The sequence below is a fragment of the Rhineura floridana genome, chromosome 8, assembly GCF_030035675.1.
Source record: "Rhineura floridana isolate rRhiFlo1 chromosome 8, rRhiFlo1.hap2, whole genome shotgun sequence".
Lineage (NCBI taxonomy): Eukaryota > Metazoa > Chordata > Lepidosauria > Squamata > Rhineuridae > Rhineura > Rhineura floridana.
In genome coordinates, this window is record NC_084487.1 from 10,713,122 (window position 1) to 10,734,570 (window position 21,449).

The following is a 21,449-nucleotide window of genomic DNA, read 5'->3' on the forward strand; positions in this document are numbered from 1 at the left end:
GTCCATTTTTTTTAGATGAAATGGATTTCTAATAGTAGTTGTCATAGCACATTTGACAGATGTGGCTAATGAACTAGGTCCAAATCATTAAATCATGCTTTTTTAAAACTTACATTTCCTAGACTACAACTGGATATTATCAAGCCAGCCCTAAAATACTTTTTGCCCGTCCTGAAAGTACTGTTACTAGCTCTGTATTTGCCAGTTTCACCAAAAAAAATTAGGGGCAAGCAACGTACTCGAGCCAATTACTTATCTCCCCCCCATTACTTATTTCAGTAACTGAAAAGTCTGTGTTTCATGGAAAGTGTGTATATAGGTACTAAATCTATAAAACATTGTTGCTGCCCATTTAAATTCATTATTGCTCTATTAACCTTCAAAGTGAGATGCAAACAGGCAGGTTGCAGCATTCCATATAATTTTACTTTTTATGCTCAAATTCATACACATTTTCCAAAGGCAGGGAAAACTATGAATATTAAGTTATTTAGCACTGTAAACACCTTGCACACACTCATGCTGTCAGCCTTCCAGGTACAAACTCATTTTTCTCCTTCTTTATAGTCCACAGGTAGAGAACAAAGGCAGGTTACATTGCCAATCCAACTGCTAATCATAATCCAATTGCTAGTCCCAACTAGAGTAGAGACCCACTGAAGCAATGGAATTTACACAGTGTCAATTTACCAAGTTCCCATCGATTCAATGGGTCTACTGTAGTTGGGACTAGCAGCTGTATTTAGGCATTTATCACTCTTACAAAGAGAAGTGAATGTGTTCTCAAACGTTACAAACAATATTACTCTATAAAAGAGAAAACAAATAATGAACAAGGTGCTTTCACTGTAGTAACTTGATTTAAGAACAAAAAAGGCTAAGTTTAGAATTTGTATTTCTCATTTGAAATACAGGCTTTAAGCAACCTTTCATCTTTCTTCACATATTTGAAAAAATCAGCACAGTTCATGCCAAAGTTTAATTTGACACAAAGATCTGCTTTGACAAGGAAAGGTAACATTCAGTTCCTGTTGTCCATACGTTGGCCATGAGTGAAAACACACCCTCCACGAAAGCATTGCTTACTGGAATGGCAAACACTGCACTGAAAACCTTCACCAGAATTCTTGATTTGATGCTCCTTAGCAACTTCACCCGTTTCTCATCCAGAGGAAGATCAGATGTTCTGACCTCAGGCACAAACTTGTTAACCAGGCACAGTTCATCAAAAAATCCATCAACATCGACTTCAATGCCCAGATCTGAAGCCACTTTACTAACATGTTCCACTTTTAGCTCCTCTGACTCTCTGTCCAGAGTAAAGGCTGTGAAGTCTTTTAATTGTGAGTTCTCAAAATCATACCATTTATCAAGGTATGCTATTGCCCGATTATACATCTGGAGAGCATCTGTAGTGAAAGATGCACGTTGAAATTTAGGGAGGTGTTTTAGACCAGAAAGCACCTTTGCTCCAAAAAATCCTTTGCCCACACGATTTACCAGCTTCTCCCTCAAGCTGCACATCAAGGTGTGGAAGTGTGGACTTACTGAGTGCTTTCTTTCCAAAACACTAATAGTCTAATGAAATAGTTGCATGTAGTGATGCACAAAGTAGAGGTAACACTCTGGGACAGAAATCTTTTCAGTTGTGTCACTAGTTGCCTCATCTGCCTGGTCTCCAATAAAGTTCCATATCATGTCACTGGTCTGCTCTTCCCCAAGCTCCAGGAAATAGGATTTTATAGCAGGCCACAACTGGAGTAGCCACTCAACAGCTGGGAAAAGAGACAGCCACCGTGTGTTTCCATGTCTAATTAGTGCATGGTACTGCATGCCTAGCTCATGAGTTTCTCATTTTTAAGGGTGCTCCTGGAGAACTCTGTGTATACCTTATCAACCAGATACTCAACATTGTACTTGTTCTTTAAGCAGACATGCCTGGCAGCATTATATAGAACATGGCAAAAACAGTTTGCCTTCACAATGGAACTTTTCTGTTTCTTTAGGATCTGGAATACAGAGTTCCTTACACCGTAATTGTCAGCAGCATTGTCTGCCATGTAAGGCACTATATTTTCAGCGGATGATCCCAGATCCGTCACAGTCTTCAGAAAGCTATTGTTGATGGCAACAGCAGACTCTGATGGTAACTCATAGAAGTCCAGCAGTTTCTCTTGGACTCCAAGGTCAGCATCAAAGTAACGCACAGCCACAGGAAACATTTTACGTTTGCCTTTCTTAGAGGCATCCGTGGCGTTTGAAAAAGGAACTTTTTTAGTCGAACGTCCACCTGGTGCCCGCACCACATTTTCTACTGATTTTGGTCCAAGCACGTTTTCAACAATTCACTTTGCCTTGGTTCTTCCACAGAGCAGTTTTTTAACAAGAGCAGAGTCCTCGATTGTTGCAGAAATCAGTTTTATTCCACAATCCGTGCTCAGGTAACCGCGCTGGTGCATAACTGCATGATACACGCTTCTAACCTCTATAGCAGCAACACGGAGCATTTCTGGTGTACTTTCCTGTGCAATGAAGGATGTCATGGCAGCACTCTGCTTCACCGTTCTTGAGGCTCTAATGTGTGCTTCAATTTGCATGTGTCTCTGAACGGCCTTGACACCATTGTATCTCATGGTGAAAGCAGAATTACAGTACGTACAGCTGGCAAGAGTGTCATCTACTTTTACGATCCAGTCTTTGAAAGCATCATTCTGCAGCCATTCAGTCTGAAATGATGCTGCATATGTCTTCTTCTGTTTCTCTCCTTCTGGCTGCATTGAAACCAATAGCAGAGTTGCAGATGCAACAGATATGCAGCACAACAGCACCTGTACAGGAAGAAGAGAGGGCCACGCAGCTTATCCTTGTGGTGAAAAGGTTCCTTATGCATGTGCAGGTTTTGCAGATACAATTCCTTGCTCAGGTTTGGTAGCAAGACAGCAATGAGAACAACAACATAATTGGTTAGTGGAATAAATATCCTATATATTCATAATGAACTCATTTGTCTGAATGTGAAAAACCCTGAGACCTATTGAGCATGTTCAGTGGGCAGGTAATGCCGGCTGGCTGCTCTCTCTCTCTCTCTCGTGTGTGGAAAAGGGTGCAATGGTGTATGCCAGAAAAAAGGACCTGGCTGGCTGGAATCCTCATCTACGGAATGGTGGAGAAATTGGATTGAGTTCACATGGCAATGTGAATCTATCTACTTTGCAGTTTCCAAAACAAGATGTGAGCCAAACCACAGCTATCTTTGAAAACTGCACTTCTCCAAATTGTGTGATGCACTTCTCCAGCCAAATAATGAGTACAAAACTACATATACTGGGGACAGAGTTTGCACAAAAAGGTATATATGGGTGAAAATAACATACAAAAGTGCAGTATATTAGGGAAACTTACTTCACAAAAAAAAAATGGGTAGATTTGGAGAAGTTCACACTTGATGAGTTTTCATGAGGACTTTCGTTCAAAAAAAAAAGTGATGTGGAAGTGTAGAGAACTGAACATTGGAAATATGAGAAACTGAGAGAAACAGAGGCTAATTCGCCTATCCCTACACCCCACGCTGTAATATTTTGTGGCACATCTCTTGCTAGAATGTGAGAAAGAGACAGCACAACATGGGAAAGCAAAGCCTTTTGTTAATGCAATAACTGCCAGCTGTGGTCTACTAAGAAGTAAGCCCTATAGAGGACAGCGGGACTTATTTTCAGGTAACGTACATGTAGGATGGCAGCCTGAAACGGGGAGGAGGGGTAAGCAAAGTGAATAGGGGGGCAGAGCCTACCTAGTAATATAAGATGATCATAGAATCATAGAATAGTAGAGTTGGAAGGGGCCTATAAGGCCATCGAGTCCAACCCCCTGCTCAATGCAGGAATCCAAATCAAAGCATTCCCGACGGATGGCTGTCCAGCTGCCTCTTGAATGCCTCCAGTGTCGGAGAGCCCACTACCTCTCTAGGTAATTGGTTCCAGTGTCATATGGCTCTAACAGTTAGGAAGTTTTTCCTGATGTTCAGTCTAAATCTGCTTCCTGCAACTTGAGCCCATTATTCCGTGTCCTGCACTCTGGGAAGATGAATAAGTAGATGGATAAGTAACTGGGATGATAATAAGAGCAGTAGAAAAAAAATATCCGTTTAAAACAAACTGGTAGCAAAGCATACACATCTGTCTGACACATCAAAAAAATTAAGCCAATTTACAAGTTAAGGCCTTTTTCACCCAACAGCTCCTTGACAGATGTGCGCAGACTTCTATCATGTAAGGAAACACCAAAGAAATCAGTACAGAGATTGCAAAAGGGGAAGAGTACAGGTCAGAAGTGACAGAGAGAAATGGCATAAAAGGGAGTGGTATGCAATTTTAGTTTGGTTTAAATGGACAATATCCCTGGCCCACATAAATCTGTTCTTGTCTTCTAATTAGTTGGATTATCCTAGCATTAGAACAAATTCTAATGTCAATCTAAAATTCTTCTTTCCAGTAGAGGGAGCCATAACCATGCTAATCTTGTTCCAACAGTTGTGCACATCCCAGTTCATAACTGAATGAAATTACCGCATTGTGACCTTGGCGCAGGAAGCTTAAGCCAGGTTCACACCATACATTTAAAGCACTATGATGCTACTTTAAACAGTCATGGCTTCCCTCAAAGAATCCTGGGAAGTGCCGTTAGTGAGAGTTTTTAGGAGAGTCCTACTCCCTTCACAGAGCTACAGTTGTCAGAGTGGTTTAACAGTCAGCCTCTCTTCCCAGAGAACTCTGAGAATTATAGCTCTGTAAGGGAAATAGGGGGTCTAACAATTCTCAGCACCCTTCACAAACCTTAGCCCTAAGAAGAGAAAATTATATATAATTGCACCAAGGCACAGTGAAGAAGAAGAAAGAAATATCAAGAAATGTATTTATTTATTTATTGTATTTATATACTGCCCCATAGCCGAAGTGGTTTACAGTAATTGGGATGTGCCTGCGCTGCTGTGTCATCTGCGGCGCTTCCATCTGTGGCGGTGTGCCCTCCATTGGCCGCAGCGGTGGATCAAGATCAAGACCGAGAGGAAAACAGGACCTGTGAAGGGGCAGAGGGTGAGGCGCTTGGTCACTTGGAGCTACTGGTCGTGCTGGAGAGACAGTGGGGACTGGAGACAGCGGCCATACAGACGAGGAGAATCATTGTGAAGACCCGGAAACGATGAGAGGAAGGAGAGCAAGAGGACAGGGGCCTTTGGCTGTGGATGAAACATCTCCACATTTGGGAGTAGGAGAGATACGGACAACTTAATTTATTTTATTGGGGGTGGGTGGCCTGCCTGATTGGCAGACGGGAGGGAAGGCATGTGCAGACCGGAGGGGGCTGCTGAGGGAGGAGTGGGGAGCCACCACATTGAAAGGCTGGGCGGCAGATCCTGGAGTGCGGGTGGCAGGCCACACCGATTTAGGGGAACAAGGGATAGATGCCTTATATCCACCACTTGTTCCGGGCCTGTCCATGACCAGAAGATAACTGGGGGATGCAGGACTCCATCCAACCTTCGACTGCTGTTGTGTAACGCCAGGTCTGCGGTACAGAAGACATCTCTCATCCATGATACGATCTTGGATGAGAACGCAGACCTGGTATGTATTACGGAGACCTGGCTGGCCGAGGCCTCAGCTCCCATACTTGAGGCCATGTGTCCAGCTGGTTTCTGATACGCACAGCAGCCGAGGATTGGTAGGCGGGGAGGGGGTGTGGCAGTTATCTATCGGGAGTCTTTGGTTTTCACCAGACCCCCCCTCCACAAGACCAAGTTTGTTGATTGCATGTACTGGAGGTTGGGCCCAAAGGGCAGTTTAGGGATTTTACTTGTGTACCGCCCACCCCGCTGCACAGTAGACTCCCTGGCCGAGGTGCTAGAGGTGGTCTCGGCTGTGTGGTTGCTCTCCCCCAACCTATTGGTTTTGGGGGACTTCAACGTACATGCTGAGGCCTCTCTCATGGGAGCCCCTCGGGATTTCATTGAAACCATGACTTCTTCGGAACTGCACCTTAGTAATACAGGGCCCACCCATGTAGCCGGTCATGCTATTGACCTTGTGTTTGTCTCGGGAGGGGAAGGGAGTGCTCTGGAAATGGGGGCTGTTTCTTCTAACCCCATGTCATGGTCAGATCACTACCTGGTGAATATAGACTTCTCAATGCCGCACACCCTCCGCAGGGGTCAAGAACCTATTAGGATGGTCCGCCCCAGACTCCTGATGGAACCAAAGGGATTCCTGAATGCGCTGGGGGATTTGGAACTGACTGAAGGACACCCGGTCGAAACCCTGGTGATGGAGTGGAATAGGGAGATCACTAGGGCAGTAGACCGGGTGGCGCCGAAACGTCCTCTCCCCCTGGATGGAACTCAGACAGCACCCTGGTATACACCACGGTTGTGGGGTCTGAGACAGGAGGTGAGACGACTAGAGCGCCGGTGGCGGAAATCTCGTACCGAAGACGATCGGACACTGGGGTAGAGCAGCAATAGCGGCCTACCAGGTGGCAACAAAGGCAACGAAGAGGGAATTCTTTGCTGCCTCTATTGCGTCGGTGGAGTGTTGTCCCAGGAGGTTGTTCCAAGTGGTCCGAAGCCTGGTCGGTCCAGTTGCTCAGGAACCCATGGAGCATTCTAAAGCCTCCTGTGACACATTAGCTAAACACTTTGCCGATAAAATCGAATGCCTGAAGAACATGCTTCCGTACACCGTGGACACAGGAAGTAGGCCAGAGTCGGCCAGTTGCATTCCGGTCCGGTGGGATTGGTTTCAGCCTCTCCTTGCTGAGGACGTGGACAAGGTGCTCTCTACTGTGAAGCCTACCACCTGTCTACTTGATCCTTGCCCTTCGTGGCTCATTATGAGCTGCAAAGAGAGACTGGGCGAAGGGATCAAGGCAGTGGTAAATGCATCTTTGGAAGAGGGTGCAATGCCATCAGCCCTTAAGGAGGCAGTGATAAAGCCCATTCTGAAAAAGTCCTCCTTGGATCCCCAAGAGTTGAACAACTTTCGCCCAGTCTCTAATTTACCATTCTTGGGCAAGGTGATAGAGCGAGTGGTGGCCAAACAGTTACAGACACACTTGGAGGAAGCAGATTATTTAGATCCATTCCAATCGGGCTTCAGGACTGGACATGGAACTGAAACAGCCTTGGTCGCTCTTGTGGATGATATGAGGAGGGCGTTGGATAGGGGAGAATATACCTTCCTCGTCCTCCTGGATCTCTCAGCGGCTTTCGATACCGTTGACCACGGTATCTTGTTAAATCGCCTAGAGGGATTGGGAATGGGGGGCACCGACTTCCGGGAAGGGTGATTCGCCTGTGCTGCCTCTGAGACAAGCTCTTGTCTTAGATGAAGTTTTTTCAGCTTTAATCAGTCAGAATGTTTTTTTTTTTTTGACTGGTTAAGATTTTCTCCTGGTCAGGGAGAAACGTGAGATTAACCACAAAGCCTGTTTTTGTTGGGAGGACTGGATTTCATTAATTTATGAGAGAAAGTTCAGCCAGCGAATGCCGGACGGACTTCCATCAAAGCTCTTGCTGATTAAGCGACACGTTTATCTTTTCTTCAAAGAAAAACGAACTAACAGGCAAGCATCCTTCTTTCCATTTTTTTTTTACTTGGTTTAAATTGTTGCACCAAAAAGAGATTTGTCAATGAATCAGCTATAAAGAACTGGGTGAGTTAAAAAATTTCTCTTTCACTCACGAAACTAAGGAGGAAAGAAATCGAAAAAAGCTTATCTTTGTTTTTATTGCAAAAAGCGGGCCTGGAAGTGCATTCTAAAGATATTAACGGAAGAGGGATTTTTATTTCGAGGAGGGAAAAAAAATAAACAAATTTGATTATGAACTTTGGAGTATCATGTCTGGAACTATTTTTTTTTTTGGTCTATTTCATTTTGACGAATCTGCTTACTCACAACGCCACTAACTGCTTGAAGCTGGGAACTAAACTTGTTTTGTTTTCCTGAATATATAAGAGATAAGACAGGCTGTATTGATGTCTGCAAGCCTGAAACATTAACCCAATTGTGGCTGAAATAATTTTTTGTTTTTGTGGTTTTAAGAATGACAACCAGGAAAGTGACTGAGACCATGGAAGAAATTATGTTTCAGAAAATAATGAGTGAGATTGAGATAATGAAACAAACCCTGAGACAGGGCAGACAGGAGATGAAAATTGAACTTAGCAAAATGATGCAGGAGTTTAAAAAAACAGGGGATTCTGTGAAAGAGGATTTTGATGGGATTAGAGATGAGAAAAGAAAAATTAAAGGGAAGATACAAGCCATGGAGACTGGAACAAATGAGGAATTGGAAAAAGATCTGGAGTTTACGGATGTTAGAAATAAAGTTTACTGTTTGGAATTCAACGTTGTCTCTGAAGAAACTAATGAAGATATTAGTGATAAAGTTATCAACGTCTTGGATAATTTTCTTGACTGGAATGATGTGATGGAGCTTGACATAGAAAAAATCTATGGAATTAATTACAAATATGTGACAATAGAAAAACTCTTAAGAGATGAGCCAGTACATTTTGTAAAAAAGAAGAGCAGAGAAGTGACTTTACAACAATATTTCAGCAACATATTTAGAATTGATGGCAAGGACATATTTGTGAAGGGGGAAATTCCCATCAGACTCTTGTTATATGACTATGGCTATGACAGCAAGATCATCATGAGATACTGATAATGGATGAGTGGATACTGAAACCACTGGATTTAACAGGACTATTGAAGATGGAAGATGGAATTAATATTGATAATGGAAGAATGGTTATGGAAATTATTGGACCTAATAGATTCGACGAGATGGATTAATCGATATGTTTATTTGGATTATGGCTATGACAACAAGATTATTATGGGATACTGATAATGGAAGAATGGCTACTGAAATTACTGGATTTAACAGGATTATAGAAGATGGAAGATGGAATTAATATAGATAATGGAGGAATGGCTATTGAAATTACTGGACCTAATAGATTTGAATCACGATGGATTAAGCGACATGTTTATTTGGAGAAAAATTGAAAGATATATCTCTCAAGGAATTGAAATCTCTTTTGGACTTTTTGTGGAAAGAATAAAGTAATGTTTATGAGATTTGATGATTAATTAAGATAACTACTGGAGGAAAGTGATTTTGTAATATAATTTTAGAGATACGATTGTTATATATTGTAGACTTATGGTTGATCTGCGACAAATCGGAAGTCAACATTTTATTTTTTTTGTATAATTGTTTTTGTTTTGTGTTGTTTTTTTGTTTTTGAAAATTTGAATAAAAATTAATAAAAAAAAAAAGGGAATGGGGGGCACCGTTCTACGGTGCTTCCATTCCTATCTCTCAGGCAGGTACCAATGGGTAGCATTGGGGGATGAGGTTTCAGACCCTTGGCCTCTTAATTGTGGAGTGCCACAGGGTTCTATCCTCTCCCCCATGCTATTTAACATCTATATGAAGCCGCTGGGAGCCATCATCAGGAGCTTTGGGCTGCAGTGTCATCAATATGCGGATGACACTCAGCTCTATCTCTCATTTAAGTCCTCACCAGAATTGGCTGTGGAGACCATGTCCAAGTGCCTGGAGTCCGTAAGTGGATGGATGGGCGAGAACAGGCTGAAGCTAAATCCCGACAAGACCGAGGTGTTGCTCGTGGGTGACAAGAGAAGGTTAGGAGATATCGATCTGGTCCTTAATGGGGTGAGATTACCCCTGCAAGACCCGGTCAGCAGCCTGGGGGTTATTCTTGACTCCCAGCTGTCCATGGAGGCTCAGGTTTCGGCAGTGAGTCGGGCGGCTTGGTATCAATTACATCTGATACAGAGGCTGCAACCCTACCTTCCTGTACATCTGCTCCCACGAGTGATACATGCCCTGGTCTCCTCTCGCTTGGACTACTGTAATGCGCTCTATGTGGGGTTACCCTTGAAAACGGTCCGGAAACTGCAACTGGTGCAAAATGCAGCGGCACGCTTGATTAAGCGTAGCCGTCGCCGGGATCACATCACTCCGGTGTTGATGGACCTGCACTGGTTGCCAGTGGTTTACCGGGCCCAATCCAAGGTGTTGGTGTTAACCTTTAAAACCCTATACGGTTTCGGCCCAGTTTATCTGAAGGACCGCCTCCACTATCACCAATTAGGCCGCCTTACAAGATTAGCCACACAGGACCTCCTCTCGGTCCCACCAGTCAAAACAGCTAGGCTGGTGCGGACCAGAGAGAGAGCGTTCTCGATTGTGGCCCCCACCCTCTGGAACTCTCTCCCTTACGACCTTCGACATGCCTCCTCCCTGTTGAACTTTCGCCAAGCTTTAAAGACCTGGCTATTCAGGCAGGCCTATAGGAACTTGGGGGTGGAGTAGTAATTTTGATGTTTTAATTGATGTTTTGATGTTGGATAAATTGATGATTGTGTTTCGATTATACTGTATTTTAATTATTGTTGTGAGTCGCCTAGAGTGTCCGTTAATTCGGACAGATAGGTGACCAAGAAATAAAATTTTATTTATTTATTATTATTTAACTAAAAACATTAAAAACAAATATACAAATCACACCTATACTAAGTGTAGGGACTGTAATCTCCATTCCAACCCGTGTTTGTTGTATGCAGTGCTGTTTCCAGTCGCTGCAGTTGAGCTTCTGACAAAAACTACTTTATTTATCTTGCTGACTTCTGAGGTAGAATTTGACATAATTACGTTATTACTAATTGTTATTCCATATCATTAATTTCAAAGTGTGGGGGAGTCATCGGTTATGTATTGCTTGCAAAGTGAAAACAACAAATACTGATCATATTCACTGGACTGATTTCTATTCTGGACATGCGACCAGTCAGCAAACATTGGCAATTTCCACTCCTATTTCCTTTTCCTTTGGAAATCAATAACATCCCTAATTCAGCATATTCAAATTAGATGCTGACTCACAAAAACAAAGCAAAGGTCATTGACTCATACTTCCATTAAATTTAAATTATGGTGGGAAGACTGCGCAGCTCCTTGATAATAGAAATCTATAGTAACTCCAAGTTTTCCTTTCTCCAGTGGTTTTAGGATGGGGCAGTCTTTACTTGGGTGGATGTGGAAAAGCAGTTCATTCTCAGTGTGGAATTATATTCTCTCGTGCTCGACACAACCTTTGGAGGACACGTGGGTCAGAGATGACACCAGAGAAGGGAAGCGTCCAAACTGGATTGAGATGTAATTTAAGAGGAAATTCCCTAATTTATCTCAACATAAATTTGAACTATTATTGCAGCTTAAGTTACTCATTTGCTACCTTTTAACTTGAAAAACTAGGATCACCTGTGAGTGCAGAGACATGGACCTCAGCCCAGGACCTCATTTTAGGACACAAAACACTGCCCAGTATTAATCAGCTGACAGCATCTGATCAGAAACTCAGGGATCAGTACTCATTTCATCAAAAACACATTATGAGGATACTCCCTCCCCAAATACTTGTGGAGACAGCCACCAAACACTTTGAAACGAACTCCATGTAATGATAGAAGATTCCCAGAAGCTCAGTAGCATGAGCCAAAGCATTGCTTGGGGGTGCATAATTAACCCCACCTTCCATTGATTGCCCAGTGAATTTTGTGCTCATAAAGCTGTTGCCACAAAGGTTGATGGAGTGTGATGTGTCACACAAGCTTTTGGTATGAAGATTAAAATTAGGTTCACAACAGTACTGTAAATACATTTATCTAGTAAAGTTTCCACCAGTAAAAATAGTAATAATTAAAGTTAAGTATGTTAAGGAACTCAGTTTATAGGCTTTTGAAAGATGGAGAACGTGAGAAAAATAAAGCCAGAGCCTCCAAAAAGAAAGGATAGGAGTTACCATATATACGTAACCTGATATTCTAGGACTGGTGGGCACTCAATCTTTGGCTGCAGATAAACTTTAAAAAATCCCACACCATCTTAAAAGAAAGATGGATCCAAAGGGCTACAAGTGGGAGGAGGGAGGAGGAGTCACTTTCTTCCCATAAGCTTGTAATGAGGAATAAAATATTGGGGATTTTTAATATTTAATTCACCTCAGTGAACCAGAGTTTGGAAAAACCTACAACAGCAAAGATTCCTGGGAAGCAGCCTCTCTGACCCCTAAGTACATTTCGTGAAAGCCTGGGGGTATAGACTTCCTGACTCCTATGAATATTTTGGGGAATGTCGCCCAGTAAGAATCGGGGGCTCCTTTCAAACAAAGAAATAGTTGACATATGGTTTATGATAATCTTAATATTTAAGAGGAGACAGGATAATGATTATTTGAAACATCAGGAATTTACAGCAGGGAGAATGCAGCTATTATCTGGGAATTTATCAGGGAATGGTTTCTGGAAAAAAAACAGATTCCTTGACCAGTAATCCTAAATTCTTCCATTGTTCTTATCTGTCACATCCACATCTTTCTGGTCAGGATTATGCTGGGGTCAGTTCAGTTAGAAAAGGTATAAAACATGAGGGGTTTGAAGGGGTCAGCAGTTCCTCTTCTGGAGGGCTCCAACGGCTGCCTTACTTACCAATGTGCCCCAGCAACATCGGGACAAAGGCTTAGAGCTAAGGCTTTGGGTGAGATCTTTCAAATCTAGCACTGGTTACACGAGGGCGGTATCATTGGGCTAGACACTAAAGTCTCTGTCTCAGCCTTAGACTCACAACAATCAAACAAGGGGTGACTTTCAGTTTGCTACAATACCATTACACAATCCATCTGGAAAGAAACAATCAGATACAGAAGTATTGCTATCTCCAGTTACATATTCAAAAAAATTAAATGTGCTACTCAGAGCTTGGAGAAGTTACTTTTTTGAACTACAAGTCCCATCAGCCCAATCCAGTGTCCATGCTGGCTGGGGCTGATGGGAGTTGTAGTTTTAAAAAGTAACTTTTCCAAGCTCTGGTGCTACTACCTCCTTTGGTAGCCATCAGAATCTTCTGAATCTAGATCTTGCCTGCATCATCAGTCCAATCTTATCCTTCTGCTTTGATCATCAATTAGAGAAGTAACCCCTCATTTATTACTTAAACATTTATATTTTGCCCTTTAAAAACTCTTGAGTATTCTCTCTCTGCCGCTATATATGTCCGCGATGCATCTCCCAGGCTACTGGGGTAATTAGAGTCAGGGACGCAAACAAACATGGTTTAGGGGTAGGGCCAGGGCTGGATTAAGCTGAGGAGGGCCCCTAGGCTGATTGGTGTTTGGGGGGCCCTTCTCCTCCCAGGCAGATCCGCGGAAACAGCCGCAGGAGTGATCACAAGACAGGAGCTTCTGAGCTGCCCGCCGTCCTGTCCCATCCCATCCCCCCGCTTCACCTACCTTTCCGCTTTTTTTGCAGCTGCGCGCACTGTGCGCACAGGTTTGCCATCAGTCAAGATGGTGGCTGAAACCTCTGCCGCCATCTTGGTTGATGGCAGCAATGCGCACGTGTAGCATGCATGCGTGCCATCAACCAAGATGGCAGCAGAGGCTTCAGCCTCTTAGGGAAACCTTGGCTGCCATCTTGATTGATGGCAAACCGCAAAAAACAGTGGAGAAAAAGGTAAGTGAAGTGGGGGGATGGCGGGCAGTTCGGAAGCTCTTGCACGGGCCCCCAAGAGCTCCGGGCCCCTAGGCTTCAGCCTACTAAACCTAATGGATAATCTGGCCCTGGGTAGGGCTCAACTTGAGAACTGCATCCAGTTCTAAACACCACACTTTAAGAATGATGCAGACAAACTGGAACAGGTTCAGAGGAAGGCAACAAGGATGATCAGGGGACTGGAAACAAAGCTTGAGAGGAGAAACTGAAAGAACTGGGCATGTTTAGCCTTGAGAAGAGAAGACTGAGGGGAGATATGATAGCACTCTTCAAATACTTGAAAGTTTGTCACCCAGAGAAGGACCAGGATCTCTTCTCAATCATCTCAGAGCACAGGACATGGAATAATGGGCCCAAGTTACAGGAAGTCAGATTTCGGGCGAACTTCAGGAAAAACTTCCTAATCGCTAGTGCAGTATGACAATGGAACCAATGACCTAGGGATGTGGTGGACTCTCACAATACTGGAGGCATTTGAGAAGCAGCTGGACAGCCTCCTGTCAGGTATGCTTTAAGCTGGATTTCTGCACTGAGCAGAGGTTGGACTCGATGGCCTTATAGGCCTGGCTGCGAGGGGGCTTCAGAAGTGCTGCTGTATAGGAGCGGACATCTCCCAGAGAGATGCATTGATGGCACAGTTGCAATTTGCAAATTAGTCACAAAATTACAGGGTCCCGCAAGAGCTGACAGTGACTACCCCCCTCCCTCAGTCCCGGGGAGCTCTTTTTCCTCCCTCTGTATAACACACAAGTCTTTCTGATGTCCTACTAGAATCATTGCGTGTTTAAAGCTACAAACCAGCCATTACACACACACACACACACACACACACACACAGAGAGAGAGAGAGAGGAAACCTCCCACTGTAGAAGCACCCCGCTATCCCAACTGCACATTTGCCTTTGCTTTCGGTTAATTTCCCCCCCTCTCATGGATGCGCAGGCCACTGATTACTCGGGAGTCGGAATGGTAACCCACCCACCACCTTTCCCCCAGGGAGACAGCAGGCACTTTGAAAACAGGAGGTTGGTTTTCTGTTTTGAGAGTGATGGGCTTTAACTCCAGATGCTGAAGGCCAACTTGGGGTGGAAGAAGGACGCGCGAAATGCCTCAGTACAGTTGCTGGGCATGGAACCGGTTTGATATCCGAAGGGGAGATTCAATTTGAAGAAAGGGAAAGCCGAGAGGAGTGGAAAATAAAACGTAAATCCACATGGAGCCAGAAGTACTGCAGCAACGCGCGCACACTTGCGTGCACACACCCACCCCATCGCCCTACCAATCCTTTAATCCGGTTTTCTCCGCCGCCTCTCTCAACTCGAGGGAGGCATTAAAAGCTCCAGCATTCTCGGCTGTGGCAAGAAGGAGAATATCTCCCTGCATTAGTGCTTATTCACAGGCTGGTTCGATGATGAAACTGAGCAGACTTCCAGAGAAACTGACTAGGCCGCAAGATTGAGGAAGCAGGGGAATTCCTGGGATGGGGGCTTGGATTTCCTAGAAGATGCATTACCTTTCCAAAGGGGAAAAAAGAGACCGAGCTGTGTATCACTAGAAGCTAAAATGATGAAACTGAGGTTATCATACTTTGGACACATCATGAGAAGACATGATTCTCTAGAAAAGACAATAATGCTGGGGAAAACAGCAGGGAGTAGAAAAAGAGGAAAGCCAAACAAGAGATGGATGGATTCCATAAAGGAAGCCACAGACCTGAACTTACAAGATCTGAACAGGGTGGTTCACGACAGATGCTCTTGGAGGTCGCTGATTCATAGGGTCGCCATAAGTCGTAATCGACTTGAAGGCACATAACAACAACAAAATGTATTGATTGATCGGCTCCCGCTCTGCTTTGTATTGTACCTGCTGATGCCTATGGCGAAAAGTGTCCTTTAGACAGGTCAGCACTTCCTCCCGGGCAGCTCTGACCGCTACTTGTCACGGGGAGGAAAGCCCTTACAGACAATGCACCCCGTTATTGCCTGCACCTGGGGTGGACCACTCCCACCACTCCGCCCTTGGTAGGCCAATGCAGACAAAAGGCCTATCTAGCCCAGCACGCCATTCCCACAGTGGCCAGCTTGGAGTCTCTAGGAAAAGAAGCCCTCAAGCAGGACACGAGTGCAATAGCTCGTGAGTGTAAGATGGAAACCATCCCAATCATTATGAAAGTGCTTAAGTCACTGGAGAACAAAGGGCGGGGTTTGTAAAAGTGAAGGCTTGCGTGGCAGACGAATACAGGTCTGTGCACGTTGAGTCCTTTGCTGCTGCAGGAGGGGTGCTGCTGATAATGGTGTTGATGGTGGTGTTTATACACCTTTGGAAGGGAGAAGAGACTCCTTGTATTAGCATGGGGATGGGGATCCTCTGGCCCTTCAGATGCTGCTGTCCTACAGCTCCCGTCGTTCCCATGATGGCTGGAGTGTTTGAGAGTTCATTTATTTATTTATATATTGTTTTATTTATACCCCTTCCTTCCTTCCAGCAGGAGCCCAAGGCAGCAAACAGAAACACCAAAAACACTTAAAACATCATAAAAAGACCTTAAAATACATTAAGAAAAAACAGTGTTGAAAACATTTAAAAAAACTTTAAAAACATCTTTAAAAAAAAGAGTTAAAAACATATTAAAAGACATAAGAACATAAGAACATAAGAAGAGCCTGCTGGATCAGGCCAGTGGCCCATCTAGTCCAGCATCCTGTTCTCACAGTGGCCAACCAGGTGCCTGGGGGAAGCCCGCAAGCAGGACCCGAGTGCAAGAACACTCTCCCCTCCTGAGGCTTCTGGCAACTGGTTTTCAGAAGCATGCTGCCTCTGACTAGGCTGGCAGAGCACAGCCATCACGGCTAGTAGCCATTGATAGCCCTGTCCTCCATGAATTTGTCTAATCTTCTTTTAAAGCCATCCAAGCTGGTGGCCATTACTGCATCTTGTGGGAGCAAATTCCATAGTTTAACTATGCGCTGAGTAAAGAAGTATTTCCTTTTGTCTGTCCTGAATCTTCCAACATTCAGCTTCTTTGAATGTCCACGAGTTCTAGTATTATGAGAGAGGGAGAAGAACTTTTCTCTATCCACTTTCTCAATGCCATGCATAATTTTATAGACTTCTATCATGTCTCCTCTGACCCGCCTTTTCTCTAAACTAAAAAGCCCCAAATGCTGCAACCTTTCCTCGTAAGGGAGTCGCTCCATCCCCTTGATCATTCTGGTTGCCCTCTTCTGAACCTTTTCCAACTCTATAATATCCTTTTTGAGATGAGGCGACCAGAACTGTACACAGTATTCCAAATGCGGCTGCACCATAGATTTATACAACGGCATTATGATATCGGCTGTTTTATTTTCAATACCTTTCCTAATTATCGCTAGCATGGAATTTGCCTTTTTCACAGCTGCCGCACACTGGGTGGACATAGTGTACTTAGACTTTCAAAAAGCGTTTGACAAGGTACCTCACCAAAGGCTTCTGAGGAAGCTTAGCAGTCATGGTATAAGAGGAGAGGTCCTCTTGTGGATAAGGAATTGGTTAAGAAGCAGAAAGCAGAGAGTAGGAATAAACAGACAGTTCTCCCAATGGAGGGCTGTAGAAAGTGGAGTCCCTCAAGGATCGGTATTGGGACCTGTACTTTTCAACTTGTTCATTAATGACCTAGAATTAGGACTGAGCAGTGAAGTGGCCAAGTTTGCTGATGACACTAAATTGTTCAGGGTTGTTAAAACAAAAAGGGATTGTGAAGAGCTCCAAAAAGACCTCTCCAAACTGAGTGAATGGGCAGAAAAATGGCAAATGCAATTCAGTATAAACAAGTGTAAAATTATGCATATTGGAGCAAAAAATCTTAATTTCACATATACGCTCATGGGGTCTGAACTGGTGGTGACCGACCAGGAGAGAGACCTCGGGGTTGTAGTGGACAGCACGATGAAAATGTCGACCCAGTGTGCGGCAGCTGTGAAAAAGGCAAATTCCATGCTAGCGATAATTAGGAAAGGTATTGAAAATAAAACAGCCGATATCATAATGCCGTTGTATAAATCTATGGTGCGGCCGCATTTGGAATACTGTGTACAGTTCTGGTGGCCTCATCTCAAAAAGGATATTATAGAGTTGGAAACGGTTCAGAAGAGGGCAACCAGAATGATCAAGGGGATGGAGCGACTCCCTTACGAGGAAAGGTTGCAGCATTTGGGGCTTTTTAGTTTAGAGAAAAGGCGGGTCAGAGGAGACATGATAGAAGTCTATAAAATTATGCATGGCATTGAGAAAGTGGATAGAGAAAAGTTCTTCTCCCTCTCTCATAATACTAGAACTCGTGGACATTCAAAGAAGCTGAATGTTGGAAGATTCAGGACAGACAAAGGGAATTACTTCTTTACTCAGCGCATAGTTAAACTATGGAATTTGCTCCCACAAGATGCAGTAATGGCCACCAGCTTGGATGGCTTTAAAAGAAGATTAGACAAATTCATGGAGGACAGGGCTATCAATGGCTACTAGCTGTGATGGCTGTGCTCCGCCACCCTAGTCAGAGGCAGCATGCTTCTGAAAACCGGTTGCTGGAAGCCTCAGGAGCGGAGAGTGTTCTTGCACTCAGGTCCTGCTTGCGGGCTTCCCCCAGGCACCTGGTTGGCCACTGTGAGAACAGGATGCTGGACTAGATGCGCCACTGGCCTGATCCAGCAGGCTCTTCTTATGTTCTTATGTTCTTATGGGTCAACATTTTCATCGTGCTGTCCACTACAACCCCGAGGTCTCTCTCCTGGTTGGTCACCGCCAGTTCAGACCCCATGAGCGTATATGTGAAATTCAGATTTTTTGCTCCAATATGCATAATTTTACACTTGTTTATATTGAATTGCATTTGCCATTTTTCTGCCCATTCACTCAGTTTGGAGAGATCTTTTTGGAGCTCTTCACAATCCCTTTTTGTTTTAACAACCCTGAACAATTTAGTGTCGTCAGCAAACTTGGCCACTTCACTGCTCACTCCTAATTCTAGGTCATTAATGAACAAGTTGAAAAGTACAGGTCCCAATACCGATCCTTGAGGGACTCCACTTTCTACAGCCCTCCATTGGGAGAACTGTCCGTTTATTCCTACTCTCTGCTTTCTGCTTCTTGACCAATTCCTTATCCATAAGAGGACCTCTCCTCTTATTCCATGACTGCTAAGCTTCCTCAGAAGTCTTTGGTGAGGTACCTTGTCAAACGCGTTTTGAAAGTCTAAGTACACTATGTCCACTGGATCACCTCTATCTATATGCTTGTTGACAGTCTCAAAGAATTCTAATAGGTTACTGAGACAGGACTTTCCCTTGCAGAAGCCATGCTGGCTCTGCTTCAGCAAGGCTTGTTCTTCTATGTGCTTAGTTAATCTAGCTTTAATAATACTTTCTACCAGTTTTCCAGGGACAGAAGTTAAGCTAACTGGCCTGTAATTTCCGGGATCCCTTCTGGATCCCTTTTTGAAGATTGGCGTTACATTTGCCACTTTCCAGTCCTCAGGCACGGAGGAGGACCCGAGGGACAAGTTACATATTTTAGTTAGCAGATCAGCAATTTCACATTTGAGTTCTTTGAGAACTGTCGGGTGGATGCCATCCTGGCCCGGTGATTTGTCAGTTTTTATATTGTCCATTAAGCCTAGAACTTCCTCTCTCGTTACCACTATTTGTCTCAGTTCCTCAGAATCCCTTCCTGCAAATGTTAGTTCAGGTTCAGGGATCTGCCCTATATCTTCCACTGTGAAGACAGATGCAAAGAATTCATTTAGCTTCTCTGCAATCTCCTTATCGTTCTTTAGTACACCTCTGAGTCCCTTATCATCCAAGGGTCCAATCGCCTCCCTAGATGGTCTCCTGCTTTGAATGTATTTATAGAATTTTTTGTTGTTGGTTTTTATGTTCTTAGCAATATGCTCCTCAAATTCTTTTTTAGCGTCCCTTATTGTCTTCTTGCATTTCTTTTGCCAGAGTTTGTGTTCTTTTTTATTTTCTTCATTCGGACAAGACTTCCATTTATTGAAGGAAGACTTTTTGCCTCTAAGAGCTTCCTTGACTTTGCTCGTTAACCATGCTGGCATCTTCTTGGCCCTGGCGGTACCTTTTCTGATCTGCGGTATGCACTCCAGTTGAGCTTCTAATATAGTGTTTTTAAACAACTTCCAAGCATTTTCGAGTGATGTGACCCTCTGGACTTTGTTTTTCAGCTTTCTTTTTACCAATCCCCTCATTTTTGTGAAGTTTCCTCTTTTGAAGTCAAATGTGACCGTATTGGATTTTCTTGGCAATTGGCCAGTTACATGTATGTTTAATTTAATAGCACTGTGGTCACTGCTCCCAATCGGTTCAACAACACTTACATCTCGCACCAGGTCCCGGTCCCCACTGAGGATTAAGTCCAGGGTTGCCGTCCCTCTGGTCGGTTCCATGACCAACTGGTCTAGGGAATAGTCATTTAGAATATCTAGAAACTTTGCTTCTTTGTCATGACTGGAACACATATGCAGCCAGTCTATGTCCGGGTAGTTGAAGTCACCCATTACTACCACATTTCCTAGTTTGGATGCTTCCTCAATTTCATATCTCATCTCCAGGTCTCCCTGAGCATTTTGATCAGGGGGACGATAGATCGTTCCCAGTATTAAGTCCCTCCTGGGGTATGGTATCACCACCCACAACGATTCTGTGGAGGAGTCTGCCTCTTTTGGGGTTTCGAGCTTGCTGGATTCAATGCCTTCTTTCACGTATAGAGCGACTCCGCCACCAATTCGTCCTTCCCTGTCCTTCCGATATAGTTTATATCCAGGGATAACCGTATCCCACTGGTTTTCTCCATTCTACCAGGTCTCCGTTATGCTCACTATATCAATGCTCTCCTCTAAGACCAAGCACTCCAGTTCTCCCATCTTGGTTCGGAGGCTCCTAGCATTAGCGTACAGGCACTTGTAAGCAGTGTCTCTCTTCAAGTGTCTTTGGGACTTGTGGTTTGGCCTGTGGTAATTTTGCTCTTCTGAATTGATATCCTGTGCCCCTGCTCTCACAATGCCTACTTCTAGGCCTACCCCTTTTAAAATTTCATCATTTCTTTGGTTTTTATCCCAGGGGGGAGGTTTATTCCGAACCGGACCTTTCTCAGCTCCTGTCGGGTTTCCCCCCTCAGTCAGTTTAAAAGCTGCTCTGCTACCTTTTTAATTTTAAGTGCCAGCAGTCTGGTTCCATTCTGGTTCAAGTGGAGCCCGTCCCTTTTGTACAGGCCCGGCTTGTCCCAAAATGTTCCCCAGTGCCTAACAAATCCGAACCCTTCCACCCGACACCATCGTCTCATCCACGCATTGAGACTGCAAAGCTGGGCCTGTCTGGCTGGTCCTGCACGTGGAACCGGTAGCATTTCAGAGAAAGCCACCTTGGAGGTCCTGGCTTTCAGCATCCTACCTAGCAACCTTAATTTTGCTTCCAGGACCTCACGGCTGCATTTCCCCATGTCGTTGGTGCCAACGTGCACCACGACCACTGACTCCTCCCCAACACTGTCTACCAAACTATCTAAACGACGGACGATATCCGCAACCTTCGCACCAGGCAGGCAAAACACCTTGCGGTCTACACGCCCATCACACACCCCACTGTCTATGTTCCTAATGATCGAATCACCCACTACAAGGATCCCTCCACCCCCTGGAGATATATCCTCAGCACGAGAGGATAGCTGCTCATCCCCCAAGGAATGGGTCCCTTCTAAGGGATCGTTTCCCTCTTCCTCAGCTGGATGCTCTCCTTCCCCGAGACCATCGTTCT